This window comes from Phyllobates terribilis, unplaced genomic scaffold, assembly GCF_046119375.1.
Source record: "Phyllobates terribilis strain yellow unplaced genomic scaffold, ASM4611937v1 Scaffold_9__5_contigs__length_417890890, whole genome shotgun sequence".
Taxonomy (NCBI): Eukaryota; Metazoa; Chordata; class Amphibia; order Anura; family Dendrobatidae; genus Phyllobates; species Phyllobates terribilis.
In genome coordinates this window covers 10,451,412-10,476,915 of record NW_027362769.1, presented here as the reverse complement: position 1 = coordinate 10,476,915, position 25,504 = coordinate 10,451,412, and the positions used below count along the sequence as shown (strand labels likewise).

Genomic DNA, 25,504 nt, shown 5'->3' with positions numbered 1-25,504 from the left:
GACTGCAATAACACGAGATCAATGCAGCACACTAAAAACTACACCATCGCCTAGCCTGCGACTGGGGTGCAAAAGTCATTGAAGATCCATGACTTCTTTATCTTGATGAAAGTTATGCGGTCTACACTTTTAGAGAACAGCAGGATGTGCTTATTCATCAGGAAACCACCAGCATAGCTGAAGTCACGTTCTTAGAGAACACTGGCTGACAGGCATGACAAAACCTCCAAGGCGTGACAGGCGAGCTCAGTCCACTCTTCCATTTTTGAAGTCCAAAATGCAAAAGGGTCCAAATCCCCCTGATGGCATTGATATTGTCACGCAAGGTGTGGGAAAGACTTAGTGCAACACAAATGGAGGAGGGAAAGGGAGCCCAGACTCTAGGGAAAGGAGGGACTGGAGACCTCCTAGGCTGACCTAATATCACCCTGTCTCCCCTATCATCCCTGTATTGGCTCTTCACCAATCACTGCAAGCGAACCTCGCCCTGTCTTTCCGTGGCGTTTGTGCCTGGCTAGGGAAAGGAGGAGGGGTGAGCGCTACTCGATCCCCACTGATGACTAAAGACAACAAGGGGGAACAAACAAGGGAAGATAGCTTAGCTTTTAGTCGACTTCAGAGAGATTAACACATGTCCTCATAGCTCCAGAGAAGATGAAGTAATGCACTTGCTCCGAGCCTTCACAAATGTGAGTATTGCCGGCACTTCCCTCTGGAAGATAGCAGGTATTTATACACCCAGGCCAGGGTGTTAATTAGCCAGAGGAATGTAGCCACTGGGTCCTAGAGAGACAGCCTCTAAGAAGGTGTCTGCAATAACAAACTTAGAGAGCTCCTGCAACCAACTGCAGGGCGACTGTCACTTCTGACACACCAGTATCAGTTCCTCCTCCTCTATGAGTGGCCTGCGGACACTCAGGACCGGGTTTCTCAGGATAAGAGCTGTGGAATGAACAAACCAACTGGGAGCGTTCACCTCTGATGCTGAAACCCACACCCTCTCCTCTGGACCATAACCCTTCCAGTGCACCAAGTATTGTAGAGAACGACGTTGGAGATGAGAATCTACAATCCTCAAAATCTGGAACTCCAGATTACCATCAACCATTACTGGGGGTGGTGGTAGATGTGAGGGCTCAAGAGGTTCCACATACTTCTTGAGTAAGGACCTGTGGAACACGTTGTGGATCTTAAGGGCCTGAGGAAGTTCAAGACGAAACGATGCTGGGTTAATGACAGCGGTTATTTTATAAGGACCAATAAGCCTAGGTCCCAGCTTCCAAGAAGGGACCTTTAACTTGATATTCCTGGTAGACAACCACACAAAGTCATTCACATTCAGGTCCGGACCTGGCAAGCGTTTTCTGTCAGCCATACGTTTATACCTGTCTCCCATGGTCTTTAAATTACTCAGCACACCCTGCCATACTGAGGAGAGCGACTACGCAAACCATTCCTCCTCAGGAACTCCTGAAGCTCCTCCCCAACTAAAGGTACCAAACTGTGGGTGGTAACTGTATGCACCGAAGAACGGTGACCTGCCAGTGAATTCTTGGCGATGATTATTAATGGCAAATTCTGCCAGCGGTAAGTAGGATGCCCAATCCTCCTGATTTTCAGAGACGAAACACCTGAGGTAGGGCTCCAAATTGTGATTGACATGCTCAGTCTCTCCATTCGACTGAGGGTGGAAGGCAGAGGAAAAGGACAGCTGCACTCCCAGTCAAGAACAGAATGCCTTCCAGAACTTGGAAACAAATTGGGTCACCTGATCTGACACCACAACGGAGGGAACCCTGTGAAACTTCACGATCTCATTTCTGAACACCTGAGCAAGAGTCTTGGTATTTGGAAGTGCAGGTAATGCAATGAAGTAAACCATTTTACTGAACCTATCTACAACCACCAAAACCACTATTTTGCCTGCAGTAACCAGTAGGTCAGTAATAAAATCCATGGACAAGTGTTTCCATGGCCTATTAGGGATAGGTAGCAGAAGAAGAGTACCAGACGGACGGTATGTGAAACCTTAGAACGCGCGCAAATACTACAAGCAGGTACGTGTTCAATCATATCCCAATGCAACCCAAAAACGATGAGAGAGGAGGTCCATGGTTGCCTTACCACCTGGATGCCCAGCAAGTACAGAGTTCTGATGTTCCTTAATTACTTTGTGGCATAGATTAGATGATACAAATAACATTCTTGAAGGGCAGGAAGCAGGGGCGTCCCTCAGAGCCTCTAACACCTCACCCTCCAGTTCAGGATACAATGCCGAAAAGACTACCCCTTTATGTCATATCGGGACAGGGTTCTCATGGTCACCACCACCAGGGAAGCTACGGGACAAAGCATGAGCCTTGACATTTTTGACCACTGGATGAAAAGTGACAACAAAATTGAACCTAGTAAAAAGCAGGGACCATCTGGCTTGCCTAGGGTTGAGACATTTAGCTGACTGGTGATATGATAAGTTCTTATGGTCAGTAATAACAGTAATAGGATGGACAGCCCCGTCCAACCAATGTCGCCATTCTTTGAATGCCAATTTGATCACCAAAAGTTCCCTATTACCCACGTCATAATTTCTCTCACCGAAGACAATTTTGTAGAAAAGAAGGCGTATGGACGCCATTTACCAGGGGATGGACCCTGAGACAACACAGCCTCACAACCCCAACATCCGATGCATCAACCTCCACAATAAAGGGTTGGGAATCATCGGGTTGACTGAGTATAGGTGCAGTGGCAAAATGATTGTTTAAGGAAGCAAAAGCCTGGAAGGAGGCATCCGACCATTTGGAAAAATCAGACCCCTTCTTAGTCATGTCAGTAAGGGTTTCAAAATTGCAGAGTAATTTTGGATGAATTTCCGGTAAAAATTAGTAAAGCCCAGAAATTGTTGTAGTGCCTTCAGGTTCTCGGGATGTTCCCAATCAAAGACTATACAGATCTTCTCTGGATCTATCAAAAAACCCGAAGATGACAACAAGTAGCCCAAAAACTGCACCTCTTGAACAGCGAAAACACATTTTTCCAGTTTGGCATAAATTTTGTTATCCCTTAATATCTGGAGCACCTGCTTAACATGCCCCCGATGTGTCTCCAAATCAGGTGATTAAACCAAAATATCGTCCAGATAGACCACCACAAACCTCCCCACCAAATGATGGAAAATATAAATTTATGAAATGCTGGAATACCGCAAGTGCATTGGTCAAACCAAAAGGCATAACCAGACTCTCGAAATGCTCTTCAGGTGTATTGAATGCAGTTTTCCATTCATCCCCTTCTCTGATTCTAACCAGATTGTAGGCTCCCCTTAAATCCAACTTGGAGAATACCTTAGCTCCTACAACCTGGCAGAACAAATCAGGAATCAGAGGAAGAGGGTATGGATCACGGATGGTAATTTGATTTAATTGCCGTAAATCTAAACAGGGACATAGACTTCCATCTTTTTTCTTCACAAAGAAGAACCCTGCCGCCACTGGCGAAGATGAGGGTCTGATATGTCCCTTCTCCAGATTTTCCGCAATGAAATCCTTCATGGCTTGTCTCTCAGAGCCAGAAAGATTACACAGTCTGGACTTCGGTAGGTAAGGTCCAGGGGTCAGGTTAATAGGACAGTCATAAGCATGATGAGGAGGCAAATCCTGACACCCCATCTCAGAAACAACGTCCTCAAAACCAGACAGAAAAGCATGTAGTATTTCTGTAGAGACAGTAGCAAGGGAAATGTCTAAACAGTTCTCATGGTAGTAATCTCCCCATTCAATAATCTCCCTGGTTTGCCAATCCACCAACGGATTATGTTTAACAAGCCAATGAATAACCAAAACAATAGGTGTTTATAAGGGATTATTTCACAATGAACTGACCCCACCCTCAGTTTTACATTATGTACAATCTGAGTAAATGCTTTCTGTGCAAGTGGCGCCGTATCGATGGCGAAAATGGAAATAGGTTTAGTTAAAGTACAGCAAGCAATACCATGAGTCATCAACCATGCTGTCTCCGGGTCCACTGTCAACAAACACAGAAATTTTCTCGGTTTTGCTCTCTAGCACAACGTCTGCTGTCAGGACAAACCGGTAACTGCAGGTTGGCAACAAATGCATCACTTGTTTATCCAACTCAAGACTACCAAGAGTTAATCGAGCCTCCTTTTGTTTAGGAATTGAAGGACAGGTCGCAGCAAAATGTCCCTTTTCCCCACAAAAAAAACATACACCTTTTTTCTTGTGAATCTCTGGGGAAATGTATGATGCAGAGACACCCTCAACTTCATGGGTTCCTCCACCTCCCCCAGTACTGGTTCACCCCCAGACCACTCCCCTGACAGAGGTACACAACTCCGACAAGAAGGCCCCGGAGAAGGTGTTCTCACCCGTCTATCCAAAAGGCGTCTATCAAGACATATGGCCAACGACAGGACAGCCTCCAAGGACTGAGGGGTTTCATATACTACCAAGGCATCTTTCATCCTTTCAGTAAGACCCTCACAAAATTGACTTCTAAGAGCTGAGTCATTCCATTTGGAATCCATTGCCCATCTACGGAATTCAGAACTGTACGTCTCCACTGATCAATTCCCCTGCTAAAGGCAACATAGCCTAGACTCAGCTAAGGCGACTCAGTCAGGGTGATCATAGATCACCGAAAACCCCCTCCACAAACTGGAGACAAACCGAGTCCAGCGGTAAAGAAAACACCCACGACTGAAGATCTCCCTGCAGAAGAGAGATCACAATTCTAACCCGTTGCTCCTCATTTCCGGAGAAGTAGGGACGAAGTTTAAAATACAGTTTGCAGGCCTCCTTGAATACAAAAAAACTTGCCCCTACCTCCTGAAAACCTGTCCGGGATAGCAACCCTGGGTTCAGGCTGGACAGGCCTACCTGTAAAGACCTCCACATTGGCGACTTGCAGCCGCTGATGCTGCTGCTGAACCTCACAGCGGAGATCATTGACCTCCAGAGACAGACTGCGCAGCCGCTCTGCAACTGAACCCATACCAAGGAGAAAGGGAAAAAAAACACGGCCAAAAAACACACACACAAAAAAGAAATCAAAGTGGTAGTTTTTTTTTTCCCCCTTTTCATAATGTGCTCGGGCGGCGATAATGTCACGCAAGGTGTAGGAAAGACTTAGTGCAACACAAAGGGAAGAGGGAAAGAGAGCCAAAATTGACAAAGGCTCTGGATGAGCTGAAAGGTTTTGGGATGTGGAAATAAACAAGATTAATTTCACCACATGTGAGTGCCAGGATTCATTTTTGCTGGAAAGGGAGTCCAGACTCTAGGGAAAGGGGGGGAGTGGAGACCTCCTAGGCTGACCTAATATCACCCTCTCTCCCCTAACGTCCCTGTATTGGCTCTTCACCAATCGCCGCACGCGAACCTCGCCCTGTCTTTCCCTGGCGTTTGGCCCTGGCTAGGGAAGGGAGGAGGATGAGCGCTAGTTGATCCCCACTGACCACTAAAGACAACAAGGGGAAACAAACAAGGGAAGATAGCTTAGCTTTTAGTCGACTGCAGAGAGATTAACACCTGTCCTCATAGCTCCAGAGCGGATGAAGTAATGCACTTGCTCCAAGCCTTCATAAAGGGTAATGTGAGTATCACTGGCACCTCCCTCTGGCAGACAGCAGGTATTTATACAACCAGTCCAGGGTGTTAATTAGCCAGAAGAAGGTAGCCGCTGAGTCCTAGAGAGACAGCCTCTAAGAAGGTGTCTGCAATACCAAACATAGAGATCTCCTGCAACCAACTGCGGGGCGACTGTCACTTCTGACACACCCATGACAGATGCTGAGCTCGAGATACTCCTGCACCATCCTCTCCAATCATTCACTATGCGTCAGACTTGTACTCTGTTCTGCTAGTGCATGGGCTGGTCTAAAATATGTGTGAAATGACTCACAGAATTGCTTCTGCCACTTACACTGCTGCTGCTGCTAATATTTTTGCGTTGACAACTCGACATTCCCGGGGTTGGAAGTCTAGATCTGCGATGCACACTGTATGCCTCACTGCTGTCTTGGGGAAAATCACTCTTAAAATTATCTACAAGTGTGTAGTGGAGTGGCAATCCAGTAGTCAGCACTATCTCGAATCCTAACAATACGGGCATCATGTTGCAGATAGTGCAGAAAGAAGGCGCTCATGTGTCAGGCTCTTTAATGCGGTCCAAGTCCATGGTGTGTTGGTGGCGGGGCAACACTCAAGCTTGCTTCCTCCATCCCTCCCGCCAAACCACGGCCAACAGAGAGGGGGATCATTATCCTCTTCATCTCTTGACTGTTGCATGCCCATCACCTCTTCCTCCTCATCTTCTCCATTTGTTCCTTGACTCCTGCACCTTCACTAACAGATTGTCTGGTACCATGAGCCCCCCTAATCCATTATCTCTTGGCAACCATCTGGGTAGCGACAGTCTGGAACTTAGAGATATTGTAACCCCTTCCACATCCTCGTCTGCTTCCTCTTCTTCCGTTGAGACCACCACCTCCTCCCACAGACTATTTAAAGTGTGCTCCAGTATGTAGATGACTGGAATTCCACCGTGTCGGCTCATCGCATATCAACCGGTTAACAGGTAGTCCGAAAGACCTCTGTACTGATGCAAGTCGATGACCCAAGGGGTGCAAACAGCGGAAGTGAGCACACAGTGACCGTTCTTTCAGCAGCAGCACATTCAGGCCAGGATAGTGGCAGTGAATTTGCTGTACCACCAGGTTGAGGACGTGAGTCATGCAAGACACGTGTGTGAGGTTGCCCCGGCATAGTGCTGCCACCAGGTTAGCACTGTTATTGCACACGGCCTTCCCTGAATTCAGGTTCAGTGGAGACAGCCATTGCTCAAACTTGGCCTGGATAGCTTGTCACAACTCTTGAGCTGTGTAACTGCGATCTCCAAGGCATATTAATTTGAACACTGCCTGATTGCGGTGAACCCTGGCTGCGCAGTACGAAGGTGGGGGGGATTGTCTATGCATTGTTGGAATGCGTGACTCATTAAGGCAGAGGTTGAGGGTGCAGGTGGAGGCCCTAGAGGATGTGGAGGAGGCAGATGCAGTGGAGGTAGCGTTCGATACAGAGGTTTATTCTGCAAGCCTTGGGGATTCCAAGACTTGTGGAGCAGCCCCTTCCCCGCCTATCCCCACAGCCACCAGAGTTACCCAGTGACTAGTCAGCAAGACGTAACGCCCCTGGCTATGCTTGCATGTCCAGGTGTCAGTGGAGAAATGCACCCTGTCAGACATAGATTTTTTCAAGGAACGGGTGATGTTGTCTGCGACATACTGGTGTAGTGCAGGCACAGCTTTTTTAAAGTAATGGTGACTGGGCAACTGGTACTGGGGGACTGCGACAGCCATCAGCTTTCGGAAACCGTCTGTATCCACCAGCCTGAAAGGCTGCATTTCCATGGCCAACAGATTGGAGATGGTGGAGTTCAAGCTCTTAACTTTGGCATGCGTAGGAGGAAACAATCTTTTTACGTGACCCCAACTGGTGGACCGAGGGTTGGCTGCTGCTTTGAGAGAAGGTGGAGTAGGGTGAACACGACAAACTGCTGGTCTGTGAGTGAAGTGTAGGCAGAGATATTATGGTGGATTGAGAAAGACGTGGTGTGCTCCGTGAAAAAAAACAGCAGGCACATCCACTTCCGTAACAACTGGCGAGCTCTCACTCACCCCGACTGTAGCGGGTAAACAAGTGGAGAACTGTATGAGAACACTTGCCACGGTGATGGAGGAGGAAGAAGCAGCAGATGCAGTTGATGTGGCGGCCAGTGGTTGGCAAGGCCTACTAGGCCGCATTTTAGCACAGTGAGGTTCACAGACTAACGCATGTTGATCGCGCATGTGTCTGTTAATGCATGTAGTAGTCAAATTATTGCAATTTTTGCCTTTACTGAGTCCTTTTTTATAAAGTTGTCAGATAACGGGAGTTGGGTCATCCTTTGCAGTCTCAAAAAAAGCCCAGGTTCGGCAACCCTTGCCGCCACTGCGAAGTGCAAACCCGAGACCGCTGCTGGCCACAGCAAGAGTAGTGGCTGAGGATGCAGTGCTTATCGTGGTTGCATCACTCTGTGTCTGTGCGGGAGGCTGCAACTTAACCTTCTGGTCTTCCTCCTCCTCCACCTCTTCTGCTGAGCTACTTAGCTGCGTGTGTCTGGTTTCACACCAAGTGGGATCTACAACCTCATCATCATCCTCTCTGTTCTCTTACTCCTCGTCTTGAGAGTAACCCCTCTCTTCTTCCTGCCCTGACACCACAGTGCAGTCTGCGTGCGCCTCAGGTATCTGAGTCTCATCAGGATCACCTCCCCCCAGGGGTTAACGTCTGGTGACGAGGGTTTAGATTCTGCTTGGACCCCATTTTGTCCGTCCCTGGATCAACTGAAAAAAATTTTGGGCATCAGTGCGAATGCTTTCCTCCTCTTGAGTCTGTGAATGTTTGGAGCAGACCTCTGAAGCCCATGGAATAGAATGTGTGAACAGCTCTGCAGACTCGCCCATCTGTGGTTCACCACAGTCAGTTGGGCAGTTGGAGAGTTGTGACATGGGGGGAAAGAAGGGTAATTGGAGTGCCACCTCTGAGGACTGTACTGTGTGTGATGTTAAGGTGGAGGAAAAGGAGGAGAGGCCACTTTATGCAGCGCGTGCCATCCACTGGATCACATGCACTTTCTGGCCCTCATCTACAAGGCGTACCACTGTGCACTGCCAAAGAAAAGGAGTGAAGTAGGCCGTCCAGTAACACAAGTAGTCAGTTGCCTTTGGATAGGACGAGACGGTATTTGTTCAGTAGAGCTTTCAGTAACATTAAAGAGGTTGTCCACTTCTATATAAAATGTCCCAATGTTTTTAAACAGTGGAGATAAGTGTTTTTGTAAATACCTTCTGCTGTGCATCTTGTCTGTCTTGTTTGTGAGCAGCGCTATTGCTGAACACTCACAGGCATCACGTGACCCCCGGCTGCAGCCAGTTCTGGCATCCACTGATGTCACATCAAGTTCCGACTGCAGCCGAACATGATCCAGCATCCACTGCGCACTTTCCCAATGAATGCAGGAGAGGGAAAGCGCATGGAAAATGCTGGGCTGTGACGCATGGGGAAAACCCGCCCACAGCCCATCAATCAGTGAAGAGCGCGTCACCGAGTTATGCCCGGCTGCAGCCAGAACTTGATGTGACATCAGTGGATGCCAGAGCTGACTACAGCCGGGGGTCACATGATGCCTGTGAGTGGTCAGTAATAGCGACGCTCATAGGCAAGATGCACAGCAGAAGGTATTTACAAAAACACTTATCTCCACCATTTGAATACATTGGGGCATTTTATATAGTAGTGGACAACAATTTTAACACCTACCTCACATACACCTTGAACACCAAGCCTATTCCCTCTTCCACCACGACCTCACTTTTTACCACTCATGTTGGATGTACCCTTCCCCTCTTTTAACCAGCATTTTCACAATAACTATATGCTGAAATGTGGCCTAGTGTCTGAACCACGCTATTAGCAAAAATAAATTAGATTCTGAAATGTGGACTACCGGCTGGAGCACAAAATTAGCACAACATATTTATATGCTGAAATGAGACCGGGTTTCTGGACCACGTTATTAGCACAAAGAATTTAGATTCTGAAATGTGGACGCCTGGCTGGAGCAAAAATATGAGCACAAAAGAATTAAAAGCTGAAATGTGGCCTGGTTTCTGGACCTCTCTATTAGCAGAAAAAATTTAGATTCTGAAATGTGGACTCCTGGCGGGAGCACACTATTAGCAGCACAAAAGATTTATATGCTGAAATGTGGCCTAGTGTCTCTGGACCACACAATTAGCACAAAGGATTGATTTGCTGGAAGGTCCATTTCACTGTCACACAGGATCCTATCTATCTGAACTAGCTGACTGACAATCAACCGCCTAGATAACTAGCTGACTATCCTGTAGCAGCAGCAGTGTAGCCTCTCTGTGCTGTTACACTGACAAAATGGCGCCAAAACAACTTATCTGCTCTTTATATGGAGAGGGACATGTGACTTTGGCACCCAATGACAGAAGCCCTTGTGTCTGGACGTTGTGGATGGTTTCTGCGCCCTGATTGGTTGCCGGAATCTCCACACATTAAGTTAAGAAAAAAAAATGAAGAATAACAGTAAGCCGCTCCTCTGACCTCTCCCCACCCCCTCCTCTCATCATATAGCACCACTATCTTACCCGAAGTGCTAACAAGAGCATTAGTTGAAACACGATAATTTACCGAACTATGGTCGAATTTTGCCGATTGAGAAAAATGCTTGGGGATTCCGAACACGAATCCAAATGTACAATATTTGTGTCGACTTTGACATTGGTAAACAATTTCCAAACAAATTCGCTCATCTCTAGTCCTCAGACACTCATACCAAAACCAAATCCTCCAAGGATCCTCTAAGCCACAATTGTTTTGTGGCTGTCTAGACTGAGATGCAAAGTCTAAGGAAACCCTTTCTATTCTTCTTACTTCAATCCATCTTTGACATCATTGTGTACGTTTTATTATAGGTATACCATAGTGTATTCTGTGCTTACATGATTTAGCACACGAGAAAATCACTCCTATTTTTATATAGGTATGTCCTCGTTACAGATAAAAAACAAAAACAGAAACACAGTACACAAATACCCTGCAATAAATAAATGAACCGCAATAGTGCATGAAAATAATAAAGGGTACTTAGTTAACATAATTTTGATCAAAATAATGCGAAAGCCATCCCGCCTCATCACAGGCCTTATGGGACAGTCCTAACCCTAATATTTAAAACCTTACCGTTTGTCAAGTGACATGCACGTGGATAAGGGCTGAGAGACTGAACCCAACTAGTGGACACAGAGACCTGGGAACCAAGATGAATAAACTTTCCAGCTCAAGTAAAGGGTGGCCACACCCTTATATGCACTTGTGCACATTAGACTGAAAAAACCTGAAGAACTGAACTGGAATGTAAATTGGTGTGCATGCAGCATGTAAGAGCATGTTCACACGTGGCCATTAAACAGAAAAAAGACAAAAACAGAAACACAATACACAAATACCTTGCAATAAATTAATAAACCGCAATAGTGCATGAAAATAATAAAGGGTACTTAGTTAACATAATTTTGATCAAAATAATGCAAAAGCCATCCCGCCTCATCACGGCAACCCTTATGGGACATTCCTAACTCTCAGGCCTCGGCCCCACTATCAGTATTTGGTCAGTATTTTTTCTCAGGAGTGGGAGACAAAACCAGGAGTGGGTGATAAATGCAGAATTGGTGCACTTGCTTCTATTATACCTTTTCTCTGATTGTTCCACACCTGGTTTTGGCTCCCACTCCTGAGAAAAAATACTGACCGAATACTGACCAAATACTGATAGTGGGGCCGTGGCCTCATATTTAAAACCTTACCGTCTGTCAAGTGACATGCATGTGGATAAGATCTGAGAGACTGAACCCAACTAGTGGACACAGAGACCTGGGAAGCAAGATGAATAAACTTTCCAGCTCAAGGAAAGGGTAGCCACACCCTTATATGCACTTTTGCACATTAGACTGAAAAAACCTGAAGAACTTAACTGGAATGTAAAAATCACAGTAAGGTTTTAAATATTAGAGTTAGGACTGTCCCATAAGGGTCGTCGTGATGAGGCGGGATGGCTTTCGCATTATTTTGATCAAAATTATGTTAACTAAGTACCCTTTATTATTTTCATGCACTATTGCGTTTTATTTATTTATTGCAGGGTATTTGTGTATTGTGTTTCTATTTTTTTTTTCTGTTTAATGTTCATGTGTGAACATGTCCTCATTACAGTGTGTATTCATCCTGGAAGTAATGTGTCAGTTAAAATTAAAAAAAATATATATGTAGTAAAGGGAAATTCAAGTTGCATATTTGTTGTTTGGAAAGGTTCTGTTTTGTTTTATTCATTGATAAGTATGGGACAAATGTGAACATGTTGAAAATTACAAACAAACTTGCATAACATTTCTTCAGCATAATACCCATACAAACAGTTGTAGAAACTGCTTTCCAAGTGTTCACACTTACCTGATTTTTTCTTCAATCCTAAGTATCCTTCCACCACTATTCCAGTCCTTCAATTTGTATTCACGCTACGTCTGTTCTTCAGTTTTTTACTTTACCAATTGTTATTAGACATTCTTCCTTTCATGGGTGTTTTCAGTAGACATGCAGAGTAGTGCTTCACAACTTGAAGAAAGGGCAAGACAACAGATTTGTATAGAATTGTTTTCCAGTTATATAATTGTTTCACTATAAATTTGAAATATAGCCAAGAGCAGAGAATCTTTTGAAAAAATTATCACCTATTGCACATCAGGTACAGGACCTTTGCAGCCGAACACTGGTCTTAGGTCACATGCCATACATGCTGGGATTACAGCTGAGACCAATGATTGGCTGTAGAAAACATATGAAAGGTGTACAGCACCTAACCGCTGCAGGAAATTAGTTGATATTAACTACTAATGTAGGGGAACATGAACACTATGCCAGAAAAAAATAAAAAAATAGAGAAATTAACTATTTCTGGAAAGCCATAGACAATAAATGTCCAAGTAATCCACACTTTACTGTCTACTAACATTCTAAAATTTTAAAAGGAATCTGTCACCCACTGGGCCGCTTTTAAGCTATTACTATGGGCATACAGGTAATAAAATGGTTAAAATAGTCTTACCTGTGTGCCTCATAGCTGCGGTCTATTTGTTGAGAAACAGAGTTTTAATCTTTTATGTTAATGATTTCTTCTAGGCTCCGGGTTGTGCGGTGCTTAGAAGAAATCTCGGCCTCCTGTCTTCATTATCATAGCACCCCCCTCCCATGCACGTCACAGTGCCATGTGACGTGCAGTTGTGGCACCGGAGGCCCGCGCCTGCGCCCTGCACTCGCGCTATTATCTGTACCTTATCCGCCCTTCTATGGGCAGTGTCTTCATTGTTCTTCTGCACCGGCACCGTCGAGTCACTGCTACTGAGAAGTAACTTGCGGTGTAAGAAATCATTAACATAAAAGATTAAAACTCTTATTTCTCAACAACTAGACCGCAGCTATGAGGCATACAGATAAGACTATTTTAAAAATTGTATTACCTGTATGGCCCTTGTAATAGCTTAAAAGCGTCATAGGGGTGACAGATTCCCTTTAATGCAGTGTAAGCATCTTATATGAAATCCGGCAGCTGTAGGAGTTTGGAGCTGGTGTCATTCACAGAACAAAGGAGATTAACATGGTGCACTACTAAAGATGAAAACATATAGTTAAGTGTAATTGAATTTGACTTGAATATTACAAAAATCAGCATTCGCCAAAATGCTGATTTTTTTCTATTTAGCTTCTACCATTTTCATAAATCATAAAATGTCATCAAAATGTTAAAAAAAAAAGTATACACACCTGACCTCATACCTTTACAGTCCCTTGTTCAGTCCTCATTGCATTTTCTTATCACCGCCATTCACGCTGAATCCCATAACCTCTTCATACTAGCCGAGACTTCCAGCTCTGATGAGGCCAGGAATGAATCAGCACAAGCATGCACAAGGTCACAAAGTCTTGATGCCATGACAAGCTCCGTGACCTTGAGTGCATGTGCAGAAATGTCCCACACCTCCTCAGAGCCAAAAGTCCTGGCCCAAGGGAACAGGGGATAAGATGCGACGGGGACCAGATAGGTGACACTGACAGCGAGTAGCAGTGCAGCCAGAGAGTTAAGCGGTAAGGTGATTCTTTTTTTTTATTTTTACATCTTACTTTTATTATGCTCTGGGATCTAAAGAGACCCCAGGGCATAATAAGGGACATTCAATTTGAAGAATAACTTTATTGCATATTGAATTTCCCAATAAATCCATGTGATCAGGCAATTTGAATTTTGCCTGATCTGCTCTTTTTTATTTATTACCATATTTACTCTCTCAACTTGCATATATAAATTTAGAGTGCTTCCTCCTCTGGATCCAGGTGATCATTTGATTACTGGTTGTAGGGAAGGAACAAGAGCTGCTGGGCTCCTGGGAAATCAAGTCAGTTGTGCTATGCAGGCAGACAGTAGGTGAATGTCCCCAGTAACTGGGACGAATATAACAGCCACAGTTACAGGGGAAATCAGCAATAAAAATAATGTAATTATATGTTAAAATGCCCCTCACACCCTCCCAAAAAAAGGTCTTTTGAAATCTTATGTGGGTATGGTATGTAATGAAATGAAATAAATGAAAAAAATAAATCATGCATAAATAAAATTAAAAAAAGCATAAATAAATAAAGCAAAAGTAAAAAAACAGAACAAAATAAGTCAAGTATATAGAAATAATTGCTATGTAAATTGATATGGAATGAAATTTAAAATATTTTTTTAGCAGGCTTCAAGTGGTCTTTTGTGTTAAAAGTAAATAAAAAGTGAAAAATGGATACATATTTCCTTTTATTTACATTTTTCCTCAGATATCAGTAAAAATAATAATAAAAAAATGACATAAAATATAAGTCTTGCATATCGTGAAAAAAAGAGTCAAAACTATTTGAATATCCGAACAAGAAAAATGTTTAAAGTCTCAAAAAGCACATGTACGATAAAACTCAAAAATGTGCCAGTTATGGAACGGCTTAAAATGGGCTGGTCATGAGCTGCTTGGTGGTTCTCAGTAAATAAGTAAGCCTGAATTGAAATCTATAAAACTATTTTCTTTATTTGAAAAATACCATAGCTGAGAACAGTGAAAGAGATGCAGTGCTAAATAAATCTGCAGTACTTCATTTTCTGGATTAGTGGGGGTCATTACTTTATAATGTGGGAATAATCCTTTAATGGAAATACATGCCAATACAAACTGCTAACTATTAACTGATGTTAAGTGCACAAGAGATATATAATATGCAGAGAGATCATTTTATCTATATGCATAATCTTAGCTTGTTCGGTGTATATTACCTAATGTAACATAAAGAAGTTTAAATTTCAAACAAAACGAAAACCTTAGAATGTAAATTGATTTGTCAGCATAAAGACTGTACTACATTATAACTTCATTAAATGTACAGAAAAAAATCTATACAGTTATTATATACAGATGTATGTGTGCATATAAACAATGGAAGTCCTACCTTTTTAACTTATCAGTCTTCTGTCGTGAAAGTTGCAGCACAAATGAGCCACGTTTGTCAAGCTGAATTTAAAGATTACCTCCTGGTTTTTTTTTTCATTGGTTGGCAAAATGGAAAAAAGTGTTAATAGGACAGAAACTACTTCTCAAAAGCATTAGCTCAGATGTTCTTCAAAATGCTGCACTATAGGGATGGTTTTGGCATGAGTCCAGAAGCATCACACACTGCAGTAGACCCAAGCATTCAAGCAGCTGAATTGGAAATTGTGAGGAATAAAATAGCATAAGAATAAATACATAGAACTAATTATTAGTGACTGCCAAATATCAAGCACAGTCTATAGGCATTAATTTTGGTCTATTGAAAGAATGTTACATGCATTTCCTGCTGACCTTGCTGCACTGAGCCAGATATGCAGTCTCATTGCTGCTGTTCTGTAGTATCCAATGACAGTGCAATGGCTTAAAGGTGCAGAGACATAGGTACAAATCACTTACTATGTTACTATGTATCTTATCAAAAAGACACACTCCAGACCTGAATCAGTGTCAGGAGCACAGAATCTCAAGCTGGGAGACTGCGTGGTTCTAAAAAGTAATATGAGAAGAAAAGTCACAGAAGTAAATCCAGCTCACCACCTGCAGTTCCACATTTCTGGAGCATGGATAGCACCTGGGCAGGGTGCAACATTCAATAGAGAAGGCAGAAAAATCCAGCTCACAGATGAAGTCCAAAAAAGTGCATTTTATTTTCCAAGGCACATGAAGCAATGATTAAAATTGTGTGTTCACTAGTGTTGAGCGAACATGCTCGACACTGCTCGGTATTCGCCCGAGCATCAAGCTACTCGGGATGTTCGGCGAGCACCGAGCATTTCCGGGTTACTCGGGCGGGAGCTCGGGTCTCCGCCCTGCATGTTTGGTGCTCTTTACAGAGCCAATGAACATGCAGGGATTGCCAGCCAGTCACTGTAATGCCGCAGCCATGTTGTTTGTGGGCATTACAGTGATTGGCTGGCCGCACAGCGTCACCTCCTAGACGATCAGCCCATCATGATTGGTGTGTGTGGGTGTCTGTGCGTGTGTCTGCGAGTGTGTGCGGGGTGTCTGTGCGTGTGTCTGCGGGTGTGTGCGGTGTCTGCGCGATGTGTGCGGTGTCTGTGCGTGTGTCTGCGCGATGTCTGCAGGTGTGTGCGGTGTCTGTGCGATGTCTGCGGGTGTGCGCGGTGTCTGTGCGATGTCTGCGGGTGTGAGCGGTGTCTGTGCGATGTCTGCGGGTGTGCGCAGTGTCTGTGCGATGTCTGCGGGTGTGCGCGGTGTCTGTGCGATGTCTGCGAGTGTGTGCGGTGTCTGTGCGATGTCTGCGGGTGTGTGCGTGCAGGCAGACATAGGCCGATGTGACACTACTACTCCCATCGGCCTATGTCTGTCCCCGGTCCACTCGTGCCAGCAGGATCAGCTCGATGGGAGCAGTAGTTCCCATCAGCCTGATCCTGCTATTTAAATTGCCCTACTGTGTCCCCAATAAATGTTAAATACATGTCATTGGTGGCCAGTGGTTGCCTACAATAAATTAGTTCATACATTACCTGTCCCCGCCGATCGCCACCTAAAATAATGTAAAAAATAAAAAACTACACCTATACTCACCTAGACACCTAATTCCCCGAAGCCATCGATCTCCTGTAATAAAATATAAAATAATAAACCACAACCTTATCCTTACCCCTCCGTAGTAGTCCACGAGTGTCCCACGATGATCTCCAGTTTAGATCAGCCACATAGAGTGTGACCGCTCTGAACCGCTGCCGCCGCTAGAATGATGGGGCCGTAAAGCAGCCCCGTCATTGCATAAGCGGGTTCGCCGGAGTTCAGGCAGCGCTGCTCCGGTTAGCTCCTTTACGGCCCTGCTGTATCGTGAGAAATTCCCACGGTACAGCAGTGCTGTAAAGGAGGTCTCCGGAGCTGCGCTGCCTGAATGCACTCCGGTGACCTCAGTCAGTGGCTCCCGCTGCCGGGAGAGGACGAGTTCCCGGCAGTGTGAGCTTACAGCAGCCATGCACAGCTGTCACCATCTCCAGATGTGACAGCTGTGCATGGGAGATCAGCGCAGGAACGTGGACAGGTAACTATTTTTTTTAGTAAACTAAGAATTAAATAAAATTATTTTTTTCTGGGTGTAGTGTGTTTTTTCTTTTTAACACTTTGTAGGTTAGTAATGGGGGTGTCTTATAGACTCCCATCATTACTAACCTAGGCTTCATGGCAGCTGGCGCTGACATGAACCTCAACCCTATTACCCCCTGCCACCGCACCAGGGCAGCGTGGAAGAGCGAGGCTAAGCGCCAGAATTGGCGCATCCTATGGATGCGCCATTTCTGGGGCGGCAGACGGCTGGTGTTTCTAGCCTGGGAGGGGGCCAATATTCATGGCACCCTTCCTGGGCTATTAATATCAGCCCCCAGCTGTCTGCCTAGCCTTTGCTAGCTATTAAATAGGGGGTACCCCACGTCATTTTTTGGGGGGGGTCCCCCATTTTAATAGCTAGTGAAGGCTAGATATTCAGCTGGGGGCTGATATTAGTAGTCTGGGAAGCTCCGTGGGTATTACCCCATTCCCAGGCTTCAAACATCTGCCCCAGCCGTCTGCTTAACCTCCGCTAGAGACTAAAATTATGGGGGATCCCACGCCAATTTTTTTTTAAATAAATCCTTTATTTTAACACTAAATGACATTTGAGGAGTTAATAAAGATGCAGTCCCTAAATTATTATTTATTTTTTAATTAATTTTTCCCAAAAATTTTGATGTGGGCTTTGCCATATTTTTGTATGCCAGCCAGGTACAGCATCCAGCTTCTATGAACGCACCATTTTCCGGGGTGGCTGCGGACTGCAATTTGCACCGGGGTGGGGGGGGCAGAAAGCTTGGGCCTCCCTGCGCTGAAGATTCCAGCCCCCAGCTGCCTAGTTGTACCTGGCTGGACACACAAATAGGGAGAAGCCCCACGTATTTTTTTTTTAAATTATTTCATGAAATTCATGAAATAATAAAGAAAAAAAGGGCTTCCCTATATTGTTGTGTCCGGCCAGGTACAAATAGGCAGCTGGTGGTTGGGCGCAGCCCGTTCCTGCCTGCTGTACCTGGCTGGACACAAATATATTTCAGGAAATTCATGAAATAATTAAAAAAAAATTGATGTGGGGCTTCGCCCTATATTTGTGTCCAGCCAGGTACAACAGGCAGGAACGGGCTGCGCCCAACCACCAGCTGCCTATTTGTACCTGGCCGGACACAACAATATAGGGAAGCCCTTTTTTTAAAAAAATTATTTCATGAAATAATTAAAAAAAAATTGACGTGGGGCATCGCACTATATTTGTGTCCAGCCAGGTACAGCAGGCAGGAACGGGCTGCCCCCAACCACCAGCTGCCTATTTGTACCTGGTCGGACACAACAATATAGGGAAGCCCTTTTTTTCTTAATTATTTCATGAATTTCATGAAATAATTTAAAAAAAAAATACGTGGGGCTTCGCCCTATTTTTGTGTCCAGCCAGGTACAACTAGGCAGCTGGGGGCTGGAATCCGCAGCGCAGGGAGGCCCAAGCTTTCTGGGCCCCACCCGCTGCAAATTGCAGTCCGCAGCCACCCTGGAAAATGGCGCGTTCATAGAAGCGCCATCTTCTGGCGCTGTACCCAACTCATCCAGGGCCCTGGTGCGGTGGCTCACTGGGTAATAAAGGGGTTAAGGCCAGCTTGGCATTATCAGCTGGCCCTAAGCCCGAAATTCATGGGGTCACGCCAATATTAGACATGACCACCATGAATTTCTAGTAAAGTATTTAAAAAAAACACAACACCCAGAAAAAAGTCCTTTAATTGAAATAAACACACAATTCTTTATTGTTCTAAATTAAACTCTACTTACCATCACGCCCATTCCAGCTGAAGCCAAGGATCTCCTGCAATAAAAGAAAAATAATAAAGCAACCTGATCCTTACCTTTCCATGGTTCCCACGACAGCTTCAGCTCTGCTACATCGAGATGACAGGCTGGACCGCAGCAGAACGCTGCCATCCAGCCTGTCATCCCGCAGACACTGAGAAGCGCAGGCATGCTTGCGCTCCTCAGTGTCTGGCTGTGACGGCATAAAGATGAGCCGAGGTCATGTCCAATGAACTAGGCTCACCTCATGCACGTCACTGACAGCGTGGGAGAATTCTCCTGCACTCAGCGCTTCAGCGTGAGAATTTTCCCACGCTGTCAGTGACGTGAATGAGGTGAGCTTACCATGGAAAGGTAAGGATGATGTTGCTTTATTATTTTTCTTTTATTGCAGGAGATCGTTGGCTTCAGCTGGAATGGGCGTGATGGTAAGTAGAGTTTAATTTAGAACAATAAAGAATTGTGTGTTTATTTCAATTAAAGGACTTTATTCTGGGTGTTTGTGTTTTTTTTTTTTAACTTTGACTATGGGGTTAGTAATGGGGGTGTCTTATAGATGCCTCTCCATTACTAACCTGGGCTTGATGTCAGCTGGCATTATAAGCTGACATCAACCCCAACCCTATTACCCCACTGCCACCGCACCAGGGCAGTGGGAAGAGCGAGGCTAAGTGCCAGAATTGGCGCATCCTCTGGATGCGCCATTTCTGGGGCGGCTGACGGCTGGTGTTTCTAGCCTGGGAGGGGGCCAATATTCATGGCACCCTTCCTGGGCTATTAATATCAGCCCCCAGCTGTCTGCCTAGCCTTTGCTAGCTATTAAATTAGGTGGGACCCCACGTCATTTTTTTGGAGGGGTCCCCCATTTTAATAGCTAGTAAAGGCTAGGTATTCAGCTGGGGCTGATATTAGTAGCCTGGGTAGCTCCGTGGGTATTACCCCCTTCCCAGGCTTCAAACATCTGCCCCAGCCGTCTGCTTGACCTCCGCTAGAGACTAAAATTATGGGGAACCCCACGCCAATTTTTTTTTAAATAAATCCTTTATTTTAACACTAAATGACAAGTACAGTAATCAACACTGTCACTGTACTTCATATATATATGACTGACATGTTTCTATCTATCTAATCTATGTATGATTCTCTATTCCTTCTATTCTAAATTGTCGGGTACAGATGCTGAATTGCCGGCCGGCTTTTTTAAAGAGACGGTGCATGAAAACACTATTATATTTTTAAATAAATCCTTTACACTAAATGACAAGAACAGTAAGCAACACTGTCACTGTACTTCATATATATGTGACTGACATGTTTCTATCTATCTAATCTATGTGTGAAGCTCTATTCTGTCTGTTATAAATTGTCGGGTACCGCAGCTGAATTGCCGGCCGGCTTTTTTAAAGAGACGGTGCATGAAAACACAATTATTTTTTTAAATAAATCTTTTACACTAAATGACAAGTACAGTAAGCAACACTGTCACTGTACTTCATATATATGTGACTGACATGTTTCTATCTATCTAATCTATGTGTGAAGCTCTATTCTTTCTGTTGTAAATTGTTGGGTACCGGTGTATGCCGCTGCTGAATTGCCGGCTTTTCGCGTAATACATTCTTTCACAGGAAAGCACTTTCACTTTCGTTTTTGAACGTTTTATTTTGAGCCTGTAAAAGTGGCTTAATACCTCTGACCACGTTGTTGACAGCAGTGACCTGGGGGTCAGAAATGCTTCCTGGGGCGATCCCCATGCTGTCCCCATGTCATTTGAGCACTGTCACTATCGTTTTGGGCACTTGTTAGGCTTTTAAAAGACTGCCGGGGGAGCCGGCAGTGTGTGACCAGCGGGACCAACGATCAGGCTGGTATCCATGGTAAACATCGGGTTACTAGGGGCACGCGCGCACTTAGTAACCCGCTGTTTACCATGGATACCACTCTGCTACGGTGCACGGGAGGTTACCGCTCACGGTAGCAGAGTCGTATCCATGATAAACATCGGGTTACTAAGTGCGCGTATGCCCCTAGTAACCCAATGTTTATCATGGATACGGCTCTGCTAAGGTGAACGGTAACCTCCCGCGCACCGTAGCAGAGTGGTATCCATGGTAAACATCGGGTTACTAGGGGCACACGCGCACTTAGTAACCCGATGTTTATCATGGTTATGAGCCTGCTCCTGCTTCAGCAGCAGGCTGGTAACCGGGAGCAGGACATCATGGAAAGATTCTTTCCACAATGTCGCTGCTCCCCTGATCGTTGGTGAGCCTGCCTGTTTGACAGCTCACCAGCGATGTATTAGCGACACAGCAACAATCCCTGACAGTTCGTATCGTTGTCGGGATCGCAGCTGCATCGCTTAGTGTGACGGGGCCTTTAGACAGGAGTATGTCAACTAGGCACTGTTGGATTTGTACTCACAGCCCTGTGAGTTCAAATACTATACCTTATTTAGCTATTCCAGTGACTTTGAAAGAAATGCTCCATCTAAGTAACCATATTTTTCCAACTAAACTAGATAGCAACAGAAAACAGGGTCATAGACAAATAGAAATGCCTTGGGCTTCAAGTGGTGTTAACCTTTCATGTTATCCCAACTTCACTTCTTGTGTCTGCATCCAGATAAGATCCAGAGATGTCACTTTCACTATAGCTAATGTAGCATCGGTGTCTCTGCCTCCTGTCGGGCAGAGACGCCGTTCCCCTCACTGCCGCGGTCCAAGTCCGGCATCTTCTGCTGCCCTGCTGCTGTGGTGTGCACCGCACGCAGCTTCCCGGGCACTGTGCTTAGGGCACGCGCAGGCGCTCCCTCCCTCTTAAAGGGGTCGCGCACGCCGTCCTAAAAAGCCAATGGCCGGAGGACTCTATATAAGGCACAGGAGGTGCCTGTGCAATGTTGTTGTTCCGTGTGCTAACACTTGCTTCAGCCCTCAGGTCCCGCTGCCTGTCAGTCCTGCCCCCCAGTCTGTCTAACAGTCCAGCCCGCCAGTCTGTCTACAGTCCAGCCCGTCAGTCTGTCTATAGTTCTGTCCACCAGTCTGCCAGTTACCTGCCGTGCCCGCCAGCCTGCCTACCTGGAGCACCTGCCAGTTACCTGCCAGTTACCTGCCATGCCCGCCAGCCTGTCTACCTGGAGCACCTGCCAGTTACTTGCCGTGCCCGCCAGCCTGCCAACCCGGAGCACCTGCCAGTTACCTGTCGTGTCCGCCAGCCCGCCAACCTGGAGCACCTGCCAAGTAACCTGTCGTGCCCGCCTGCTTGCCTACCTGGAGCGCCTGTCTGGCTATTAGCCGTACCTGCCTGCTTATCTACCTGGACCACCCGCCAGCCTGCCTGCCGTGCTCATCCGCTGTACCGGTCAGCTCCTGTCATCTGACCCGTGGGAGTCGCCTGCTCTCACACATGGTCGGTCCCAGAGTGGCACCTGGTTCACCTGGCTGGTCCAACCCTGGTTCACGGATGCGACTAAGCCGCCGTGTGACCTGGGTCGGGCAGAGTCTGCACTTAGTCACGCCCCTGTGGTCCCTCCTTGCACCGAAGCACAGAGGTTCCACCACCCGGACTCGTAACAGCTAACTATTCAGAGTATAATGGATCCACTACTGCCATCTTATATTGTGTAGCAGTTGATGCCACTCTCAATCCCGAGATTATGCAAAACTACTCTACCGTGGGGACCAAAAGTTGTTGTTTTTTTAAAGTGTGAATACTTCAAACTGGTTGTTTTGATGCCATTTTCCTGGTGATGAATTGAAAGTGCACAAAGTTGTTATCATGCAAGAACTTAATTTTAACCAAAATACTTTTGAATATAGGTATAGTCATTTAATTAAAGAAAACTGACTGCCAAAAGTTTTGCATATACTATTTATTGAGCACAACATAGTAATTCATTATTTACAATGCAGTAACGTAGTATTTTGTAGCATAATCTCTTGCTTTAATGACAGCACCACACCGAGGGGACATTGAGTCCACTAGGGTATTTAAGACATCTTGAGGGATCTTGCTCCATTCCATTTGCAAATCTGTAAACAATTCATCTTTATTGCTATGGATACGGGACCCAACTCATCGCTCTAACTCATCCCAAAGGTGCTCTATAGGGTTTAAACAGGTGATTGGCTTGGCCATTGAAACAGACAAACATTTTTCTTTGCTAACCAATTTTTGACTACACTGGGAGTGTGCTTAAGATCATTGTCTTGCTGGAATTTCCATCCCCTGCCTACTTTGGTTTTACCACGTGGCAGCATTACATTCTCCAGTATATCCTTGTACATGGTAGCATTCATATTTCCATCAATTCTATGCAGAGGGCCAATAGCAGGTGCAGAAAAGCAGCCCCAAACCATGACATTGCCACCATCATGTTTCACTGTAGGAGTTTGGTATGTTACATCGTTACATTTTCAAATTGAGCGGTATATATAGTGCTTGCCATCACTACCAAACAGATTGAACTTGGATTCATTCGACTACAACACCTTAAACTAATCTGTCGCTTTCCATTGGCTGTGTTGTTTGGCAAACTCAAGTCGGACCTTCCTGTTCTTTGCAGAGATGAAAGACTTCTTGACTGTAACTCGTGCATTCAACCCTACTGCTCTTAGCCGTCGCACCACAGTTTGGCGACTCACTCTGACTCCATATTCTTCGCTCATTTCATGCGAAATGTGTACAGAACTTTTATGGACATCAGATGGCTTTTTCTTAATAATGTGATAAACTCTGGAGGAAGTTTTCTGTGATTGTCCACTTCTAGGTTAGTCAGCTGTTCCATAACCTTCTTTTTCTTTCTTTAATATACGTGACACCTGACTCTGAGAACAGGTGAATCACATAGCTACCTCTTTTTGGCTTTTGCTTGACTTCACTCTCAAAATAATAAGCTTCCTGACATCTGGTGATAACTTTGGCTTTATATTTGCCATGTTTTAACCTAAAAACCCACACATAAAAAAATATAAAAATTTTAGGAAAAATTTGACTACTCATGACAAAATATGCAAAACATTTGGCCCAGCAAATGTTGAAAACTAACACATAAAGGGATAAAACAGTGTCAAACACAATTTCCATCCTTATAGCTGATAACCAATTGCTTCCGGTTTACTAAAATCACCAGAAAGATGGCATCTCAACAACCAGGGAGAAGTAATCACACTTTTTAAAAAAATTAAAAAAATGCAAAACTTTTGGTCGCCACTGTATATATTTGTACTAATCTACCCAATAAAGCTAGAATTACCTAAAGAATTAACAGGCAAAATCAGAGATTGATTTATATAATGAAGTTGAGTTAAGTTGCTATCTGGAAGAATGATGTGCATTATATCATTAGATTGTCGTACCGATCCACAGAGCCACAAGGATCCCAAGAAGCAGCCTCTTGGATTATAACCAGAGCGAGAATAACAGCAGGGCACCTATTTTAGACACATACAATCCCCACATTAACATACTAAGGAAAATTGATGCTTATCTTCAACCCATATTCCAGAAAGACCACAGACTGAAAGAAATATTCCCAGTTCTACCACTTTTCTCCTACAAACAGCCAATGAACATAATGAATCTCATCAAAAATGTCCTCTCATCATCTTAGAATGACACATTCCCCTGTAACAGTAAAAAATGCAGGACCTGTATCCATACATTACAGACTGCTGTGCTGAAGTGTAACTATGTTGCAGTAAAATGGTCCAAATAATCAGCCTTAACACATTATGGGGCTGTAGTGGTCACTGACATTCCAGGAACGCCTAGAACCACTTTCCTAAGCACAGTCATGGGACAGGTACACTGTTCATTCAACTTTTTAAAAATCTGTTAAAGCTAGCAAATTTGAATTTCAAAAGATTTTATCATCTCTGGTTTTCACTGTTCCAGAATCCAAGTGGTCGCAAGCTGTATACCACTATCTGATACATTGTGCTTACTGATTTGAGGCTTGCCTGTAACTGCTCAACCGTGGAAACTCATGCCATCAATTCCCATTGAACAATTTTTATGCTCACCGTAGCGCAAGATGAAGTTTGAAACACTGCACTTATTTAGCAGAGCATTGGCAACTTTTATACATATACCTCAGCATTTGGCAAACATACTCTGTAACTCTGTGTGGTCTGCTTCAATGTGGCTCCTAATCACTTTCATTTTTCAAAAATACCATTTACAGCTTTATGTGGAATATTTAGGAGGAAAGAAATTGCACAAACTGACCCTGTTGAACAGTGGCATGTTATTACAGTTTCAAGCTAAAATTGAATGAGCTCCTTAGAACCACCCATTCTTTCACAAATGTTTGTAAATGAAGACTGTATGGCTAAGTGCTTGATTTTATAGTTATGTGGAAATGGGACTGAATGAAAA

General features: G+C 44.7%; 1 protein-coding gene across 1 annotated transcript in view; it reads right to left on the bottom strand.

The window, feature by feature from the left end:
* The window catches only part of TRPM2 (transient receptor potential cation channel subfamily M member 2), a 1,046,990-nt gene extending 1,031,430 nt beyond the window's left edge, over window positions 1–15,560 (bottom strand). The window contains exons 1-2 of the mRNA XM_073646321.1: window positions 15,180–15,560; window positions 12,102–12,263 (exon numbers count right to left, since the gene is read on the bottom strand). The gene's annotated coding sequence lies outside the window, so the exon portion shown is untranslated. The remainder of the gene's footprint in view (window positions 1–12,101; window positions 12,264–15,179) is intronic.
* Between the last annotated feature and the right edge of the window lie 9,944 nt (window positions 15,561–25,504).